Source organism: Typopeltis vanoorti, chromosome 9 (genome assembly GCF_054136105.1).
Source record: "Typopeltis vanoorti isolate ZY-2024b chromosome 9, IOZ_Tvanoo_1.0, whole genome shotgun sequence".
In the NCBI taxonomy this organism is placed as follows: Eukaryota; Metazoa; Arthropoda; class Arachnida; order Uropygi; family Thelyphonidae; genus Typopeltis; species Typopeltis vanoorti.
In genome coordinates this window covers 73465300-73486198 of record NC_143557.1, presented here as the reverse complement: position 1 = coordinate 73486198, position 20899 = coordinate 73465300, and the positions used below count along the sequence as shown (strand labels likewise).

General features: G+C 35.2%; 1 protein-coding gene across 3 annotated transcripts in view; it reads right to left on the bottom strand.

Annotated features, from left to right (window-relative positions):
- The window catches only part of LOC150103156 (AP-1 complex subunit gamma-1-like), a 418791-nt gene that overhangs the window by 189372 nt on the left and 208520 nt on the right, over positions 1-20899 (bottom strand). The gene's annotated exons all lie outside the window — the stretch shown is intronic.

Here is a 20899-nt window from a genome sequence, read left to right as displayed (position 1 = left end):
AGAATGATCATTGTTTTTTTTTTTTTTTTTTACAACCAAGAAAATATAAAATTCTGTAATAATTTTCTTGCACACAATGCATGTATTATCTTATAAACAGCAGTCATCCAGAAATACTATAGGAAGCTATATAATCAGGGCATTATAATATGGAAAGTTGTATTAACAGCAGGATTTAATAATCATCAGATATTACTGTTTATGAAAATGAATAAATGAATAAAATAACAGAAAGTGTTTCCTTTATACAATAGTTTGTATACAAGAAACAAAATTGAATGAAAAGAATTATAAAAGGAAGGGAATTAGTGTCACTAAGAAGGTGGACAATTAAGGATTTTGCAAAAAATAAAAACAAGTGAATTTTATTCCTGTAAACTGTGTGTGTATATGTGCACATGCATGCGTAATGACAGCTGCACATTCTTTGTTTCAATTAGACTTCAGCAAGTTTCAATAATGTAGCAAGTGTGAAATGCATTCAAGATAATATATGGAGAAACAAAGAATAGTTTTTTTTTTTTGCTCCTTAAGTTTAGAATTAAGTAGACAATTCAGAAATGAACTAAGAGAGTAAGAGTGAAAGCGAGCACACATCAAAGCTGTGAAAATTTAAGGATAAGTAAACCCAAGGTGCAGCAAAAGTATAAAGGTAGTAGTATAGCAAAGTGAAAAACATAAATAACAGTGAAAGTAATTAAAGAATAATTCATCTTTTTCATATCACTTTCTTAAGTGATATGAAAAGATGAATAGAAGAGAAATATGATAAATATAATCGATTAAGAAGAGATAATGAAAATAGAATAAAGGATTGACGAGAGATATTCAGTTAATAAGAAATTTAATTGGAAAGTTTATAAGAAAATTAATTTAAAAGTACATGCCAGTATATTTACAAGTGATAGTGCAAAATAAAGAAAAACCAGATGGGATGAGCATTCTGGTATTTATGAGATTGATTAAAATTTTTGATAGTACACAAATGGGAAAGTATTTGAAAAAAAGTGTAAATCTAGTGTGAAGAGAGAATATAGAAAATTGTTGAATGAAGTGAAAAAGAAGATTAAGTTTGTTGCTATAATATGACATAAGTGGTTAGTGTATCCACTCTCCAGCCAAAAGGCTGTGGATTCGAATCTTGCCGTGGACATGGATGTTTGTGATTGTCTGTGAAAATACTAGTGGTGGTGGTCGGCAGTAGATGGTGTTGGTGTGTAATGATGAAAGTAGTTGCGGTTCGTAGTGATGGACTGAGTTGTGGAGGGTACCCTCCCTCGATGAGTCTTTGGACTCCCTGGAGGTGTCATATAATAATAATAATAATAATAATAATAATAATAATAATAATAATAAGTAAGGCAGTGAATAGAAAAGAATTCCTATTTTTTTTTAGAGCTGAGGATGCTACTAATGATGTTTATAACAGGGGAGAGAGAGAGATCTGATTATGACTGGTGATTTGCGTATTAATGAGGGTAAGGGAAGGTGAACCAAGATCCTTTTTCAAGAGAAAAGGTAAGGCTGTATTTTGGTGACATTAAAGAAGACCAAGGTCATTCTACTGAAGAATGGGAATAAACTTGATCTCCTTTAAGGCACATTGGCTACAGATGATCTTGAAGCTTAGGACTGAGCACTGCATGGTTTGTCATATGAGCAGGATGACAAAGCTATGGATTCTTTAGTGGAAATTAAGTAGGTCATTTCTATGTATGAGAAAGAGGGTAAGTGAATTGAAACACACCTGCAAAGTTAAGAGTGCCATACATCATGACATATAGTGAATGACTAGAGAGAATTCCAGCTAGCCATTTACAGAGGGTGGCAAATAGACTGAAAGAAGACAGCTTAGCAAACTTTGGATGCCAAACAAAATCAAAAACACTGGAAATGTCAAGAGCAACAGCATGTTCCTCTGAACTCACCATGGCATGTGTCCAGTGACAGGTGAGATAGGTTGAGAGGTCAGTCGTGGATCACGATTAGCAGAATCTATACTAGTAGTTACTGATTAGCTGGCAGGTCTCTGCATAATGGAGAAGATTGAGGTGGTGATTGGTCAGTAGTTTGATAGTAAATGTTTACCCCCTTTTTTGGGAGAGGCTAGATAAATACTTCTTTTCATATAGTGGGAATAAGTATCAGCTGAGTACAGAAAATTGTAGACACAAAGGACAGGAGTGAGCTCCAGAGCGAAACAACTGAGGCATTCAAATTGAATCAAAAAAGACATCAGAAGAATACTTTTTAGCATCCAAGTTATTTAGTATTCTTCTGATGTCTTTATGATTAAAAAAAACAAAAAAAAACCACAGGATGCATATGATGCTTGATTTGCCTTGATCATCCATAGCAAAAAGAGCTGGAGAGAAAAAGAGATACTAGGAGGTCAGCTTTATCTTTAGACCAGATGGCCTTTGCAAGAAGCAAGGAGCAGTTTCCATTTGGACAACAGGCAAGTTTTCTGCTTTGGCCTTTATGAAGTCAGATTTGAATTTACTCATAGCTGTTTTGCATCTATTGCATGCATCAGCACAGACTGAGTATGAAGCTAGGGTTCCTTTTGCAAGCTGCTTTTTCTTCAACTGCTTTGATAATTTAGGGTAGAATGAGGAATTACTTATTTATGAAGTTACCAAGATAATGGAGATGAGGATATGAAAGTCACTGAAATGTTTGTTGATCTTTAACACAGATCTTGATGACTGAATGATGATTCATGGAAAAGCTGTTCCAACCTGGTAAGCATCTGAATCTATTCACTGCATTAAGGTATTGTAAGATCAAACCAACTATTGCTACAAGATCAGTGTATATTTATGTCTGTTAGCTGCTGTGTTCTAGAAATGTTTTGCAGGATAAAAACGACATTTCTGTTCTTTATAAATTAAAAAGTACTTATAAAAGCTCTTCATATCCTAGATGGAACTAAAATTCAGATCCTTCTATCCAAAGGAGACATCATTGATACCAAGCACTATGTAGGCTCCTTTGAGAAGAGAAGAGTTTTTATTTATTATACATAATTTAATGCATTATGTGAAAACTATGTCATAATCTATATATCTTTGCTGGCTTGGTTGGCCAAGTGGTTAACATATCTGCTCTCCAACCAACAAGTAGGTTCAAATCCCACTATGGGCATGGATGTTTGGCAGTCTTTAAGAGGCAGATGAATTTCATTTCTCAGTGTGAGATCACCATCCCACTTATTGGAGGCATGAAACAGCTTGAAAAAGTTCCATGTTTGGTTTTTAGTTTCTAGAGCAGGGTTTCCAGAACAGATAAAAATGAATAAAAACAGAAAAAAAACTAACAATTAATAAAAACAGAAAACATTTATAAAAAATAATAAATTTACATTGTAGTAATTTACTTTTTTTTTGGGGGGGGGGTCATAAGTAACAACAAGGCAACTGTATTGGCCTGACTTACAAGACATTGTATAAATCCATTTTGAAAAATATTTACTTAATAATGCAACTGATTCTGCAGATCTTCAGGATCAGAAGTAATCTCAGAGCAACTGAGTAAGTAATTTTAGTTCTAAGTAATCATCAGTGTGTATATGTTGGGGGGGGGGGGGTATGCTAAAATACTGGTCTTTTAAGCTTGCAGCTGAACATAAATCTATTAACAATGGACAGTTCAAATATTTACTTCTTATCTTACAGATTTGCAGAATGAAAGTGAATAATTAACCAAGCATTTTCAAACAGATGGTAACACAAATTGTACCAAGCTTTTTTCACTTGGTGAAAATGTTTCACTCTTATACTTGACAAGAAATTACATTATTGTTTAATCTTTTTCCCAAGTATAAGCAAAAAAAATTTTGCCCATAAAATATCTTCAAGACTACACTACTTGTATATAGAGGCTGATGTTTCCCTTCTAAAACGATGCAGAGACAGCAACTTAATACCTAACTGCATTAAGCTAAAAAATGAAGTTTACTTCAGCTAAAATGCTCCGTATTTATGCTCGTTTGGAAGATTACAGACAACTCAGCCAAGCACCTATTACTTAAGAACAAAGAAAAACTAATAGCATAGCAAAGTTCCAAGCATTAAAACAACAAGAAAGCAACAGACAATTAGATATCCTGAGGAACAGAATTACAAACCAACAATACAAGGAGCAACCAATCACCTACAAGCGAAGTCAGGAGCAACCAACCACCAACAGACAATGGCCAAGTTATTAACAAATCAAGCTACAACCTTAACTAAGGAGAACTCTCACTGCTGGAAAAAGGTCTAAACTACACCAATGCACCAAGGTCAGTTAACAAATTGGATTTCATTTATCATATTGAAAGCGGTCTAAGATCCCTCCCCTCCAATTTAGCTGACAAAATAAGAATGGAAACAACATGCATGTTAAACTCAAATAAAAAAAAAACTAAGTTGGAACTTAACCACAGCAGAAAAATTGGCCGTCAAATCATTAAAAAATAATAAAGACATTATAATCACAAAAGCAGATAAAGGTAATGCTACCGTTGTCCTCGATTGGACAGTATACCTAGAAAAAATGAATTGTTTGGTATCTGACACAACATGTACCAAATGGTGAATGAACTACAATCCCACAAAATGCATCAAAAAGAAAACAAGAGAATTAATCAAATCCGTGATCACGTGGCCAGAAGAAACAACCAAAAAACTAATACCTCATTATGCCTGCACTCCCAGAATTTTTGGCCTGTCGAAAATACACAAAACAAACACACACCACTACATCAGATAGTTGAAGGAATTGACAGCCCTAAGCCACTTAGCCAAGCAATTAGCAGTCACCCTCAAGGAGTTTGTAAGTCATTCCTACTCCTACATAAAAAACACACAACATTTTATAAACAAAGTTAAAAACATCACACTGAATGACCAAGATTTATTAGTCAGCTTTGACATAGCTGCCCTTTTCACTAATGTCCCTATCAACGATACTATTATTCTCCTACAGCAGCACTTCCCAAACTGTGGGCTGCGGCTCCCTTGGGGGTTGTTACTTTTGTTGAGGGGGGCCGGGAAATAATGAAAACAGATTTAAAATATTTTAATACTATGTAGATTTTTTTTTATCTTAAAAGAAACATATTTAATTTTTATTATTTCTTTTTTGTTATTTTTTACATTTTAATGGAAAAAATCCCATGGTATTGGTTCACAAATTTTGCTCCCTGCGTATTTTGCCGCTTAATGAATATTACTAAATATATGCTTATTCATATAAGTTTCATTTCAGAGGTATTGATACGAAGCACAAAAAAAAAAAAAAGCTTACAAACACAAAATCTTGCGTTCATATGGATAAGTTTTTCGTGCTTTAAATTAATGTTTCATTGCTAGTGTATACAGGTGCAGGTAATGCATGGGAAAGAAATACGCTTGGGGTGCAGAGCGGCTGCGCTGATAGCATATATAACATATAAGTACAATAAATATTATAATAATATGTGTCTGTATTACGAATTTTTTTTTTTTTTCGATGGGGGCAGTGAAATATTTTAATTTTTCCAAAGGTGCCTTTACATCCATAAGTTTTGGAAGCACTGTCCTATAGAACATATTCTGCCCGACATTACGGCTCTCTCTGCCCATGTACTCTGCTCCAGGTATTTTGTTTGGCAAAACAATTTTTACCTACAAAAAGAAAGTATGGCCATGGGCTCACCACTCCCCCCCCCCCCAATAGCTAACTTTTACATGGAAGACTTCGAGCAACAAGCTCTAGATTCTGCCAGCATTGAAGCCCAAAGTCTGGCTCAGATATTATTATTACGTGACACCTCCAGGGAGTCCAAAGACTCACCGATGGAGGGCACCTACTCCACAGCTCTCCGTCTCCACCACCACAACTACTTTCATCATCTACACCAAAGTCATCTACTGCTGACCACCACCACTAGTATTTTCACAGACAATCACAAACATCCATGCCCACGGTAGGATTTGAACCCAGAGCCTTTTGGCTGGAGAGTTTACAAAAGGTTTACAGAGGTTTACAAAATCCAATGTACATGTAACCTACCGTACATAGAGGAAACAGGGCACACAATCCTAATCAGAAAAGAAGAACACAAATGACATTAAATACTTCCATTATGGTAAAACAAGCCTATCAGACCAGGCACTCCAAATATACCATAGAATTGACTGGAAAGGCACTAAGTCCCTACACTGCACCAAAACCTGGTTTGAGAGAAAATTCAAAGAAGCCTATGAAATGCTAAACACTATCCAAACCTGAACAAAAATGACAGATTAATCAATCCAAAAATGTGGAGGACTCATCTGCAACCCTTATAGCAATCAGAATAAGCCCAGAAGAAAATCGCAATATGAGAGGACTTCAGAAATGTTTAATGTAGTTCTGTTTTTAATCTATTTATTTAAAAAAAAATTTTGTGTTTATTTTTTATTTATTTTAATTTAATTGTAATTTATTTTTATACTTGTCTTTTTTTAAAAATTAAAATTTGTTTAATCTACCTTATATATATAAAATGATAAGCCTTTTTATGTCACGTTTTTGAAACTCAGGGGCTACCCTGAGTGTCGCGTCTTCAAAATTCAAGTCATCAGCATTCAAGGAAAACCGGCCTACCAGTCCTGAACACCGGGGGGGGGGGGGAGTACCCCCCCATTCTATTTAGAATTTTTTAAAATTTAATATCAATTTAGTTTTTCCACAAGAGGTCAGGCTAGATAAAAGATTAATAAGCAGTTAGATTCATTTTACCTTTGTAAAGTGTAGTAGCATGTAGCTTGGATCTTATACATATGTATTTTCCTGATGATGACCTCAATACAGAGGTCGAAATGCCGAATGTTACTTTCCTAATATTAAGTAAAGTAACTATTTTAACAGGTGTGTTGTGTCTCCATAAAATTTTAACTACAAATAGAGGTTGATGGTTTCACATCAAGTAGCCTAGTATAAGTACCTTCGTTGTGAAGATACTTCATGTGCAAACTTTGTTTGACTACACTTTGGTAAAGGATTAAATAAGAATATAATTTTCTGTCAAGTGCAATTAGTGTAACCAAGTCAATAAAACGTTCTACAAAAAATTATACTGTGATACATATTATATTGAGTGTGAGCAAAAAAAAAAAAAAAAAAAAAAAAAAAAAAAAAAAAAAAAAAGTTGGCATTCAAGGAATCTTTGTGATAAAGCTAATTGTATATACAGGCTGCTAATGCAGCATCAAGTTGTCTGTGCATGCATGATTCCCCCTCCACCCATTAAGTAGAATATGGATGGCACATATTGTACCCACTTAACCTTTTGGTCTAAGAGTTAATTATAATTAGGACTGTAAGTAATCTAGGATCTTAACTCTAATATAACAACACTATGGTAAATTATGGATTAGGCCACCACTTTTTGCTGTATTAAAACTGAGAATTTGTTCTCTAATGATGCTATAAATAGAATATAGCTTTGATGTAGTGTTTTTTATTTTTTTCTCACACTAGAAGTCAAGCTAGTAGAATAACAGTTGTTCAAATCATTGTCACTTTGGCATACTGTTTGAAATGTAATATGGCTTGTCTTTGTGTATACGAGGTAGGTTACAAAAGTTTCTGGCCTGACATACAGAATTTATGCCACTTTTAAATGATTTTGTGTATGACAAATAGCACCATCTATAGAGAGCTGAGTGTACCAGTTTAAACTCCTTATGTCATTCAGTTGGAGGCCCTCATTTGACAAACAATTGTTTGTTAACGATTGAGTACAAACACTGAAAGTTTTTTTTTACCAAAGAAAGGCTTTCTCCAAGTGCTATCAAACAGCAATTGGAGAGTGTTTAGGGGATAGATTCTCCTTCATATTCTACCATGAAGGAATGGGATACACAGTTTCGCCTAGGAACAGAGAGCATCAAAGATGATCCTCATGATGGTCATCCGACTGAAGAAAATGCCTCTCTGGTTGAGATACAACACCAATAACCTCATGTTACTTCCATTACATGATGCTTAAGATAGTTACCCTGAACAAACTCAACAAATTCAATCCAGTTGTTACCATACACTATCTCTTCTTTCCAATCCGCATTCCTATAATTAAAATCCATCATCATTATTATTATAATTATTATTACCAACAGACCTCCATGGAGTCAAGAGACTCATCGTGGTAGGTCCCACTCTCATGCGCAGCTCATCATACCTTGACTTAAATGCATTCGCTGTCCATGCACTCAGCACACTCCATGCAAAAAAATCTACTCTCATCTCCTTGCTCAACACCCACCTTATACAGCTTCCAGGAATGGTCTTGTTCTCCCTGTCTCCAGATATTCTATGAAAAATCTCACCAACATTAATCTGTTCAATTCCATTGTACAAGCCTGATCAAAGTCTTGTACAATGGAATTCAAGTATCCTTACTTCAACATGTCAGTGTTCTCCACACCATTCCCATAATCCACTGTGTTGTCCTCACAACTTTAGCAAAATGTCCAAGAAATTATAAGTCTATCCACCACAAACCCCTAAATTCTTCATTTCCTCCACCTCCTCCTCCAAAATATCCCTGCCAATCCTATACTCTGCATCCTATCTATACTTTCCAAATTTTAAAACCTTACACTTTGTAATATTAAACTGACATCCCACACACTTGCCCATTCAGACAGTATTTAGGTCCTCTTGCAAAGCTACAACATCTGCTCTACTTCTCACCATTTAAGCTTTGCAATGTCATTTATATACAAATTAAACAATAATGGCCCCAAAACAGACCCCTGAGACAAACCACCAGCAACTTTCCTCTTCTGGGATATCATTCCCATACAACCTGTTGATACCTCAGACAGCCAATCTCCAATCTAATACACTAATCTACCACTGTTTCAATTTAACTACTAGTATGTCATGTGGTAATCCATCGAAAGCTTTGGCCAAATCCAACTATACTACTGCATGTGCATCCCCTTTATCCAATGTCTTCATCACCTTGTATAACAAGGTGATGAAGACATTGGAATATTATAATAAGTAAGCAGAATGCTAAAACATGATCTTCTTTTAACAAATCCATGCTGTCCTTAAAGACAATTCTGCTACTGTCCACCCAGTTGTGAGTTCTTGTCCTCACTAGCTTTTCCAACACCTTGACTACAATTCCAGACAAGCAGATTAGACTATAATTTAAAGTCTTAGTCTTATCACCTACTTTATGAAGCAGAACAATTTTGTCATCTTTCCATTCAATTTCCTGAGCTAATCTAAGACTTGTGTCGAAAATTAGGATCACATCCTTTTACTCACCCAACTAATTTGTGCAAACATTTCACAATTAGTGCTCTCCACATTCCCTGGCCTATAAAAACATCCTATTAGATATACTACTCTACTTAGCTCAATTTCTCACCAAATACTTGAAAATCTTCACACATACTACTGTTTTCCCACTTCCACTTTTGAAGGACACTTAAATCCTCTGCATCAATAACAGTATTTCCTCCTCCTTTCTTTACCCTTCTATCCTTTTGGATAGAAAATTAAATTATGAATGAAAGATAAATAATGAAAGAAAATTACATTTAATCATCCTCAGACAACCAAATTTCTCTTATACCAATTACCTTTAGCATACTGACTTGATCAATGCTACAAATTCAACTCCTTTATTTCTGATACTCTCTACTAACCACAACCTGCTTCTCAACATCTTTCTGACCTTAGCCATGCTAATTTTGTAAGAACTCTGTGTACTCTTAGCAAACAACAATCGCTCCAAATATGAAACCAAACCCATTCAAATGCATATTTGTCATTTGAGTCAAATTCCGTCAGCTTTAAACCATTCTAACTTCCCTTCTAATTCACTCCAAACATCACAAACTGAACAAAACGCAGCTGTCTTGTCATTGTGTCAATGGCTCTCCTCAGTTCACTACTATCATATATGGCAAACAAATTAACCATTTTCCCAATGACACTATTATCTTCACCTCCTGCAACAAACTTCTTTAAATCCCTTTCCACATTCTTTGCCTCACTATCCAAGTCATTTGTACCCACAACTACCATTCACATCACCAATTTTGATATCATGTTTAATACCACTTTCCTTCATAATGTGATCCATATAGATGATGAATAACAGCGATGATAAATACAGATGATGAATAAGAAGTACACCCCCTGTCTCACACCTAATTTTAAGCATCAAAGCATTTTCTTGTACCTCCTTCAATTCTAACTGCTGACTTACAACTCTAATATAGACTATACATTGTCCAATATAATGTCCCATTTATACCACATAACTAATGTTTTGTACAGCTTTTGTCTTTGTACCTTGTCATATGCCTTTCTCAGATGTACAATACAGATCCTTGTTATACCCCCATGATTTCTGAACTATTTGTCTTAAAGTGAAAATCTGATCCTGACAACCTCTGTTTGGCCTGAATGCAGCTTATTCTTCTGAAAGCTTCTCTTCCACAAATTTTCTTAGCTATTTCTCAAGAATATTTTCATAAATTTTACCAGGAACACTCAGTAGGAAAATTCCTCTAATTCTAACATTCAGTTTATTTCCCTTTTATAGATGGATACTTGTTTATTTCATGTTGCGAACTGTAGAAAATGCAAGAGCATACATATAAAAATGATTAAAAGCATACATTTAAAGAAATAGACATTAAAAGAATAGGGATTAAAAGCATACATTAAATGACAAAAATGTCACTTGCATAAAATATTATGTAAAAACATAAAATGTCAAATTTCACTAATCCAGTGACTAATATATTTTAAGCTGTTTCAGTACACTGCATGAAATCTTCTTGGGCACATATATTATTAATGTCTATTAGGCAGCATTGCAGAAGATGTTCCATAGATGGCATGGGAGCTCTATTCTGATCATCCAGAATTCGGCCCTCTAAATTATGCAATGTAGCCACTGTAAAACTTTTAGATTTCTCCATATTGCTGGTTAAATATCATCTACTCCAGCTGCCTTTCCACACTTCAGGTTTTTGATGGCTTTTTCACTTTGAGTATTGATGTGTAGTCCTGGTTGCATTCCTGTTGAGTGTTTTCTACCACATGCTGTCACTGATTGTTTCATTTAACAATCTTTCAAAGTAATTACTCCAGACATCTAGAATATCTTTAGACTCAGTTTTCATGTCACCTTTATCATTTCTGATTCCTTTTACATACTTTTCACATACTCTTTCCTCCATTTCAGTTTTTTCAATAGCCTCCAGAACATTTTGCCAGCTTATTGATATTTATTTTCTATATTCTCACCAAAGTTTTCCCATAACTTTCATTTAGCTAGTTTTATACAGTGCTTTGTTTTCTTACAGTTTTCTCTGCATTCTCTAAGAGCATAAGATGACACTTGCCAGGAACTTTCAAAGCACTTTCTTGTTTTCTTAAATGCACCTTTAACCTTCTGAGTTTTTATTGCAGACAACTTTAACACGTCTCACTGGCTGAATCAATCAAAATGTTTACTTCAGAGTTTGCCAGTTAATCTCTAAGACTTGGCTCTTGATTTCAAACTCTTTCTTTTTCTATTGAATAATATTTGTGTATTTCACTCTATTGTTCACCTCTGAAAGCTGTTCTGTTCTTTTCAATATGAAATTTAATTTTATCCTGCTCAATACTGAATGGTTATCACTTCCAATTTCAAATCCTCTGGATACTCTTATGTCCTGAACTAGGAAAGAGACATCGCTATCAACAATAGCAACCAATAAATCTTCCCCATGTGAATTTGTGCATATTTTTATATTGGAACATGGTGTCAGTAATAACTTGCCCATGTCCTAAAGAAAAATCTATCAGGTTCTTACCATTATTATTAGCTTTGCTCTTTTTCCTAATTTTTCCCAGAACATTTCTATATGTCTGGTAATCATTTCCTACTCTGCTGTTTAGGTCTTCAACTAGGACCAACTTTTCCTTCTTTCATTGTGTCAGATAGCTTCTCTAATGCCTCGAAAAATTCTTCCACTTTTTCCAAAGTAGACTCTTCTGTGGGACCATAGTAGGCACAAATAAGTCTTATTATCCAGTTACCCATTCTGATATTTGTCCACATTATTACTTAATACATCCTGCCATTCAAGAAAATTGAATGGCAGGGTGTATTAGCGATCAGGGGAAAAGTAGTAGCTATAGTATATAAAACTAAACCTTTTCCCCTGATTGCTATTTGCAGAATGTAACATTTCCTATTTGTTTCTTAGAAAGATCAACTGTTTTTGTCTTCATTTCAGTTAAGTATTACTATACTGATTTGATACCTATTCAATTTTTCTGCTAGTTACATTTCTTTTCCAATGATGCTTCTTATGATGATGGTGGCAATCGTGAACTCTGAGTTTAACTCAACTCTGATGTTCAGTTAAACCAGTCCCTAATAAAAACAACAGGGACCTTGTTTAACCCAGCAGGCATGAAATTCTGTCATGTTATACCATCATTTTGCATTATGGTTTAAGCCAATAATATAATTTGGTCAGCCTAATCCCAAACTGCCACCCTGTCCCCATTCATTAAGTATCTATGTAGACATGTAACAGGGTGCACCTATTCCAACTAAACTGTGGAGCTTCAATTGAATTTTTAATTTGATGATGTCACATGGAATCACACATACAGGCAATATTCTCATTTGTCTGATAAATGTGTGATGTGGAATTTTGGAAACCAATTAGTTAGACTTTAGATGTTCAGTGATCGTTTTCAGTAGAGATACATAAATATTTTTTTGTTTTAAATTACTTGAAAGGGCTTTCAGAGGATTTCCAATTACTGACATATATTTCTACATATGTCAGTAAACATATAGTGCCCCACTGCATTTTTTTCCCAACAGATTTCCACCTATCTGAATTGTAACTATCCCTATTACTAGACGGATCAAGGTCCTCAACCCTTGGCCAGGTAAAATCCCTAATCTCAACGATCTCAACTCTTTAGATTACTATGTGTAGGGCAGGAGTGTCAAACTCAATTGAACCACGAGCCATTTGCCATAAAAGTGTATCTCAAATGGGTCGAAAAAATTTTTGACTAAAAAAAAAGCTGCACTAATTAGAATCGAAGGAAAGTAAAAGAATGAGTATAAATAAACTGGAAAATTAATGATGAAAATTTAATTTATTCTAAGTCATTACAAGACATAAAATAATAGTATAATGATTATAACAACTCGAAAAAATAAAGAATATTTTTATTATATTAATATTTACAATACATAGCATTTAAACAAATTAAGCCAAAATTAAAATATTATTTCAACAAATTAAATATTTATACAGTCTAAAAAAGTATAAAGTCTCATTAATGACCATCGCAAAAATTTACAGAGCCTCCTATTAGTTTGAAATTTTTGTATTTGTGTTGAAATAAAATACTTCTATTTTTTGGGGGAAAATGTCTAATTTGGGTAATTTTTTAAATGTCAATGATAATATTTTGGGGTAAAAAAAATATATATACTTGCATAATACAATTATAGTAATTTTAAGAAATTCATGAGGGTGGTCTGAAAAGTTCTCGGCCTAACAATGAAAAAATGAATTTATAATGTCAAAGTTATTTTTAGTTTTCAACATAACCTCCCCTGAAGACTAATACATTTATTTCAGCGATGCACCAGCACCATTATCCCATCCCTGTAGTGGTTCTCAGTAAGATCTGCAAAATACCCCTTTACAGCTGCAATCACCTCTTGATTCGAAGAAAAACGCTGACCAGCAAGGAAGAGTTTTAGTTTTGGGAAGAGAAAGAAGTCAGAGGGAGCCAAATCTGGGGAATAGGATGGATGTTACAACAATTTATAGTGCAGATCCCTTAATTTTCACTTTGCCAAAACACCTTTGTGGAGAGGTTCATTGTCCTCATGAAAGATTATCTTTTTCTTCTGCAAACCGGGTCTTTTCTCACCAATTTTTTCGTCTAGTCAGGTTAAAAGATCGGAATAATATTCCCCGGTTATTGTTTTACCTTTTCATGATAATTAATAAACAAAATGCCTTTAGCATCCCAAAAAACACCAATGCCATGACCTTTCCTGCTGATGGAACCAACTTTGGCACTGAACAGCTGGCATCTGTCCACTGTTTTGACTGCTGTTTGGATTGTAGTGTGTAATGGCGAATCCAGGTCTCATCCATAGTAATAAATCAATGCACAAAATCAGTTTTATTCTTGTTAAAATGCTCCAAGCACTGTTCAGAGATTTTCATGAGAGTGCTTTTTTAATCTGCTGTGAGCAAGCATGGCACCCATCTTGCGCAAAGCTTTTTCATTTGCAATTCTTTATGCAAAATATATCCTACACATTCTTTTGAAATGCCTATAGTCTCAGCAATTTCATGCACTTTGGCTCACCAGTCATCCGATACCATATTGTGCAATTGATCATGGATTTCAGGTGGTGTTACAATTTTTGGACGTCCTTTTGCGGATCATCTTCAAGGCTGGTACGGCCACATTTAAACGCTGCAATTTCTTAAGTCCATTTCTGAATTGTCGAAAAAAATGAGAAGTGTGCCCATAAACTTTTATGAAATTCGAATGAATTTCTTTCAGCATTAAACCTTCTTTTACAAAGAATTTTATACTGCACGATACTCAATTTTATCCACTTCAAGGGATACAGACAACACTTATGCTTCAGACAGCTGTATAAAACAAACTACTTGATAGAATGGCTTGCAATTTCACATAGATGCTTATGACAAATGTATCAACTTAGAAAAAAAAAAATCTTGCCGATAGTGTTGCCATCTATGGTCGAGGGCCAAGAACTTTTCAGACCACCCTCATATTTGTAGTATTTTATTTCTTTCACAACACTTGGCAGCGTTTTTTGTTAACCAGCTTGTCAAAATTTGGACTCAAAGATCGAGTGCATACGACCTTCATTATGGCAGAAAGATTGATGTCAGTTAGTCTTGATCTGTGGGCAGTTTTGTTACCTTTCATACATGAGAATATTTGCTGAAACTTTTTTATTTCCGGATGTTTCTGACGTAAATAAGTGTATATATATTTGGAACATGGACTTCTTTATATTTCTCTTTTAGAATGGAATCATTTTGAAAATCAATAAGTTCCATTTGAATACAAATAGGAACTTTTTCGAAATTAAAGGAAAAAGGATCTGTAAAAAGACGAAACTTATTCTTGCTCATTAGTAGATATGCAGACTTTAGAGAGACAGTTGAGTGTATGAATGTGTGTAATATGCCCAAGCAAGTACGAATGACCACGAATCAGAATGGGATAGTTAGTATAAGGCATCAAAATAGGGATGGGACAAATCGGCTTCTGCAATTCATGTATACTAATGCCAGAAGTATTAGGAACAAGAAGGAAGAATTTTTGGCCTTGGTTGGCACTTTCAGGCCACAGGTTATTGGCATTAGTGTAACATGGCTGACAGAAGATGATATAGCTAGTGGGATTGAATGTGAGGGGTATGGTGTGTTCAGGAGTGACAGGGAGAATACAATGGGGGAGGAGTGTTATTGATGATAGCTGATGAGCTGTAGCCAAGGAGTATAGAAGTTGAACTGCAGGATAGAGAAAAGAGCACGTTTGAGGCTATTTGGTGTGAGATTGAGACTAGCAGAACAAAATATACAATTGGGTACTACTATAGACCAGGTGATGGAATAGATAGTGGAGATAGCATGCATAAGCAAATAGAAGAAATGAGTGGAAGGAGGGTAATTATTATGGGAGATTTCAACTATGATAACACTGATTAGAAGGAGGAGAGGACACATGGGAGGAAGGAATTGGATTTTATGCGCTTATTAAGGGATAACTATCTGCGAAAGCATGTAATGGAAAATACTAGGGTTCAGAGAGTGCTTGACCTAGTAATTGCATCTGAGAATTTGGCTGTAACGAATATGACCATGTTGCCTACTGGTGAGAGTGATCATAGGGTCTTGACTTGGGAGGTGGATAAAGGTGTGGAATTTACAATTAAGACAGATTACATGTGGAATTATCGAGCTGGCAAGTATGACAAGCTTAGGAGTTTGATTGGTTCAATACCGTGGCATGTAAAACTGCAAGGGCTGGATGTTGATAGTGCATGGGAGGCAGTTAAGAAGTGTTTGCAGGAGGCAATGGCTGACTGTATACCTAGAGTCCGAATATTAAATCAAGTAGGGGGTTAAATGAATGAATACACCATTAAGCTTGATCTGCAAAAAAAAAACAACTGTGGAGGGAATTTAAGGAGAAAGGTGACCGGCAGGCACATGAATGGTATAAAGTACAGGCCAGAAGGATAACAAGTGTGGTAAGAAAAGCAAAAACGGATTATGAAAGAACATTAGCCATGCAAAAGAGAATCCCAAGCAGTTTTTTTGATATGTTGCAAGTAAAAGAAAAAATGTAGATGGCAGAATGATTTTAAAGAATGCCGATGGTAGGGAGGTAACCGAATCAGTTGATATAGTTGAATTACTGAGCGAGCGCTTTCAAGAATATATCATCCATGTGGTGACATTGCAGTAATGAATGAACCAGTAGATTATAAGGGAATTGTGGTGAATGAAGTGGAGGTGAGTAGTCTATTACAAAACTTCAATATCAATACATCTGTGGGATTGGATGGTATACCAGCTCGTGTCATATGTGAAGCGGCTAAAGAATTGTCAGTATACCCTTGACCATTTTATTTAATTTGAGTCTCGGGTCTGGGTTAGTCCCGAGGGGGTGGAAAGATGGGAAAATAGTTCCAGTGCATAAAGGAGGTTCCAAGACTGCTGTTGTAAATTACTGACCAATTAGCATATCAGGAATCGTTGTCAAGGTCTTGGAGAAATTAGTCAAGAGAAGAATACAGGATTGGATAGATGAAAATGGGATACTGTATGGGGGACAACATGGTTTTGTGTAGGATAGATCATGCCTCAGTATCTTGCTCACGTTTTATAACACAGTGACGGCTGAACTGGATAAGGGTAATGGGTTTACAGTGATTCTACTGGACCTTGCTAAGGCCTTTGACAGGATACCACATGGAACTCTAATCAGTAAACTGCAGCATATGAGGATGGATAAAGGGTTGATGAGATGGATAGGAGGGTGGCTGATGGAGAGATATCAGAGAGTGGTTTATTTAGGAGTAGAGTCCAAAAGACGGCTTGTGACTAGTGGTGTGCCGCAGGGCTCTGTTCTTGGACCACTACTTTTCAATTTGTTCATTAACGATATAGGAAAGGATCTGAGAGGAAGTGTTCACTTGTTTGCTGATGATGCAAAGTTGGGTAGAGCAATTGTGAGTGCACAGGATGTCAAAATTTTGCAAGATGATTTGGATAGTTTGGAGGACTGGACTAAGGAAAATGGATGTCAATTTAATGTGGCAAAGTATAAGGTTATGCATTTTGGGATGAAAAGATTAGCAGCAGTATATCACATTGGTGTAACCGTACTCCAGGAGATTGACGAAGCCAGGAATTTGGGAGTGTTGGTGGATAGGTAGTTGAAGTTTAGGGGGCACATCGCAAAAGTGGCTAAATCAGCTCATCAAATCACTTGGTTACTGAAAAATACTTTAACAAGCAGAGACAAACAAGTTATTGTTCCTCTGTATCGAGCCTTGATAAGACTCCATCTAGACTACTGTGCCCAGATATGGGCCAGGGTTTCTTCTCGATAGGGAGGAGGTGGAGAGGATCCAGAGACGTGTGACCAAGATAATAGCAGAAGTATGGAATGAACCTTACGAGAACAGGTTGAAGATTTGTGGGCTGCAGAAATTGGTTGATAGGTGAAAAAGGGGTGATATGATTGAGACATTCAAATTACTGAAGGGTTTGTATAAGATTTATCCAGAAGATATTTTTGAGAATAAGACTGGTGGTGGGAGGACTAGGGGTCATACATGCTACGACTGTGAATGAGTTCAAGGCAAGGTATGTGTGAATGTTGAATAGTTGTTCTTGACATGATGTTAGGGCCTCCCTCGATGAGTATGTCGACTCCTTGGAGTTGCCCGAAATAATAATAATAATTAAAATCTTTAAATCGCCTATCAAATTCTCCTTTAATCTTTTCTAGTCAGGGACAATATTGAGAAAAGGTAAAACTTAGATTCTTATTGTTCAAATGTTCACACATAGGAAAGCAATTTAGAATATTCTCTTTTAAATGATTTTGAAACAAATTCATTTAAAAGAAAACCAATTCACATCTAAAACTTGCCAGCACATCATACATGTGTTATTAACTGATCTTTCCCCTGAAGTCTGACATTTACATCATTCAAATGTCTTGTAATATTAACTAAGAATGCTAGAGCTTATACCCATGTCTGATCATTAGGGAAATGCAACATCAAGACTTTTTTTTATATATTTCTAGTAACAATTTTATCTCCTCAAAGTAAAAAAAGCTTTTTAGAACCTTATGACAAGATAACTAATGAATCTGTGTGTAATAAGGTAGCCCTTAAAATTCACTCTTCAAGTATTTAAGGAAATTGTGTAAACGGTGGTGATCGAGGCCTCTGAAATGGATGAAGTTCACAGTATTCGTCACAGCCTTGAGTAAGCTGCTCATTTCCAATACTCTGGGAGCACAGGACCTGCTGATGAATAATGCAGTGGAAAGATTGCAATTTTGGAATGTCTGGATACATTTCCTTTAACTTTGCTGCAAGTCTTGCTAAGTACAACACCTTTATTTGTGCCTATCATTGCTGGAGCACCATCGGTTGTCAAAGCTATGAGCCTGTTCAGAGGAAATTGGTATTTTTCTAAAATGCTCCACAGTGTCAAAAATGTCTTCCCTTGTAGTGGTTCCTTGGATGGGAATCATTTCCAAGAACTCTTCAGTAATATTCATATTGTCATCACAAGCCTGAAGAAACAGAGCAACTTGAGCCATGTCATGAATATCAAAACTTTCAAGTGCAATTGAAAAGAACTGTACGTTTACAGATGTTTTTGCAATCGGTTACACAGATTATCTGCCATTTTGGTTATTCTTTCAATCACAGTATTTCTGGACAAAGAAATATCATGAAATACTTGCACATTATTGGGACAGGTGCTTTTGGCTGCTTTTATCATACACTCCTTAACCAAGGGATGGTCACTAAAAGGTTTGGAATGTTTCACATTATAATAAATAGCTGATTTCATAACTGGCTCTCACTGCTGATTCATTGTATTTCATAATTTTTGAAAATACTTGACTTTGAAGTGAATTGTTCATACTATTTAATTTTTCTTCTCTCAGTTTACCCTCAAAGTGTGAATATTATTCTTTGTGAATTTATCATAGTACCTTTTTTATATATATATTCTTTGCTGACACTAATTGATTCATTACAAATAATGAACACCATTTTGTCCTTTGTTTCAGTATAGAAGTAATTCAATTTTCATATTTCTTGGAATTTTCTCCCCTCATCAGCAATTTTTTTTTTTCCATGTTGTCTAAGAAAGCGACATTGGGTAAATAAGCATATTATTAATAACAATTTTTATAAAAAATGTATAATTACTTACAAATTTATTGAATAAAAACACACAAAACTGTAGACCAGTGCACGATACTATTGCAAATAAAAAATAATAAAAATTCCATCACGGCTACATTACGTTGCTCATGTCTTTGGATCGTGTTTGGCGAATAACATGTGCTTCAGAGATTGTTCACTGACTGTAGTAGGCAATTATAAACTAGTGCAGCCTGGATTCGCATGGGCAGGTATGCTGTGCATCACTTTGGTCATGTGAACAGCTGCTAGCCAATAGAATTCAATTTTTTCAGCACGCTACCTGCAGCGTGCTATAAATTAACGATGAAAGCATAAATATACATTTTTTATTGATTAGGATCGGATCTAACATTGAAATTGTGATATAAAATTGCAATTATATCATAGTAGGTCGTTGCATCCATATTATAACTATAAATGTCGTATGAAAACAAATAAATCGAATGTTTAAAATGATATTTCTGTTTTTATAAAAAGGAAGAATCTTTTTTTTTCTATCTTCCCTTGAGGCATCGCAAGCTACAAGAAATTGCCTTGTGGGCCGAACACAGCCAGTGGGCAGCCAGTTTGACACCCCTGGTCTAGGGTTACACAAAAGTAATCTATCTATGATAGTGAACAACATAACATTACTACAGTGAAAGGAAATATGTATATTCAAGTAGAGGAGAGACACCTTTGGCAATTATTATAAGAACTCTGTTGTTCATTTATTAAAATAACCAATTTTCCAACTTAAGCAAGGTTTTAAGTTGATAATAAAACACATTTGGTAAATTTTATGCTACATCCATGTTGATATCAACTGTTTTTGCATAAAATTACTCAAAGGAATTAGCCTCCTGAAATTTGGTAGATTCTTCCTGCAGCATCGTGTGTGTGTGTGTGTGTGTGTGCATGCGCACACATGCATGAGACAAAGCTGGGTTAAAATACCGATTGTAAAAGTAAAGAACATTTCTGAAAAAAAAAAATGGCTAGGGAATAGAATATACATAATGCAAATGCTGAAGAAAGGCCTGGCCATCCAATCATCATCAAAATTGGGGATAAATTTTGGGATAACCAAAAAAAAAATATATATATTAATAATAATAAGATTTACAGTAAATATTACTGAGCGCTACAAGATGTCAGTGAAGCCCAATGTTCAAATAGCTACCACCAGTGGGTCACCAGTAGGTTTTCTTTTTTGCATTGTCTTAAGAACCCCGAGGCAAAATAACAAAAAATACTTATGCTAGGTATAGATCACATACCCATTAATTATCATCAATGCAAAAGTCTGAGGACCTTGTACCTTTATTGTGCTGGTGATGTCAATGCCTATAAATGATATTATTAGATCACCATGTACAG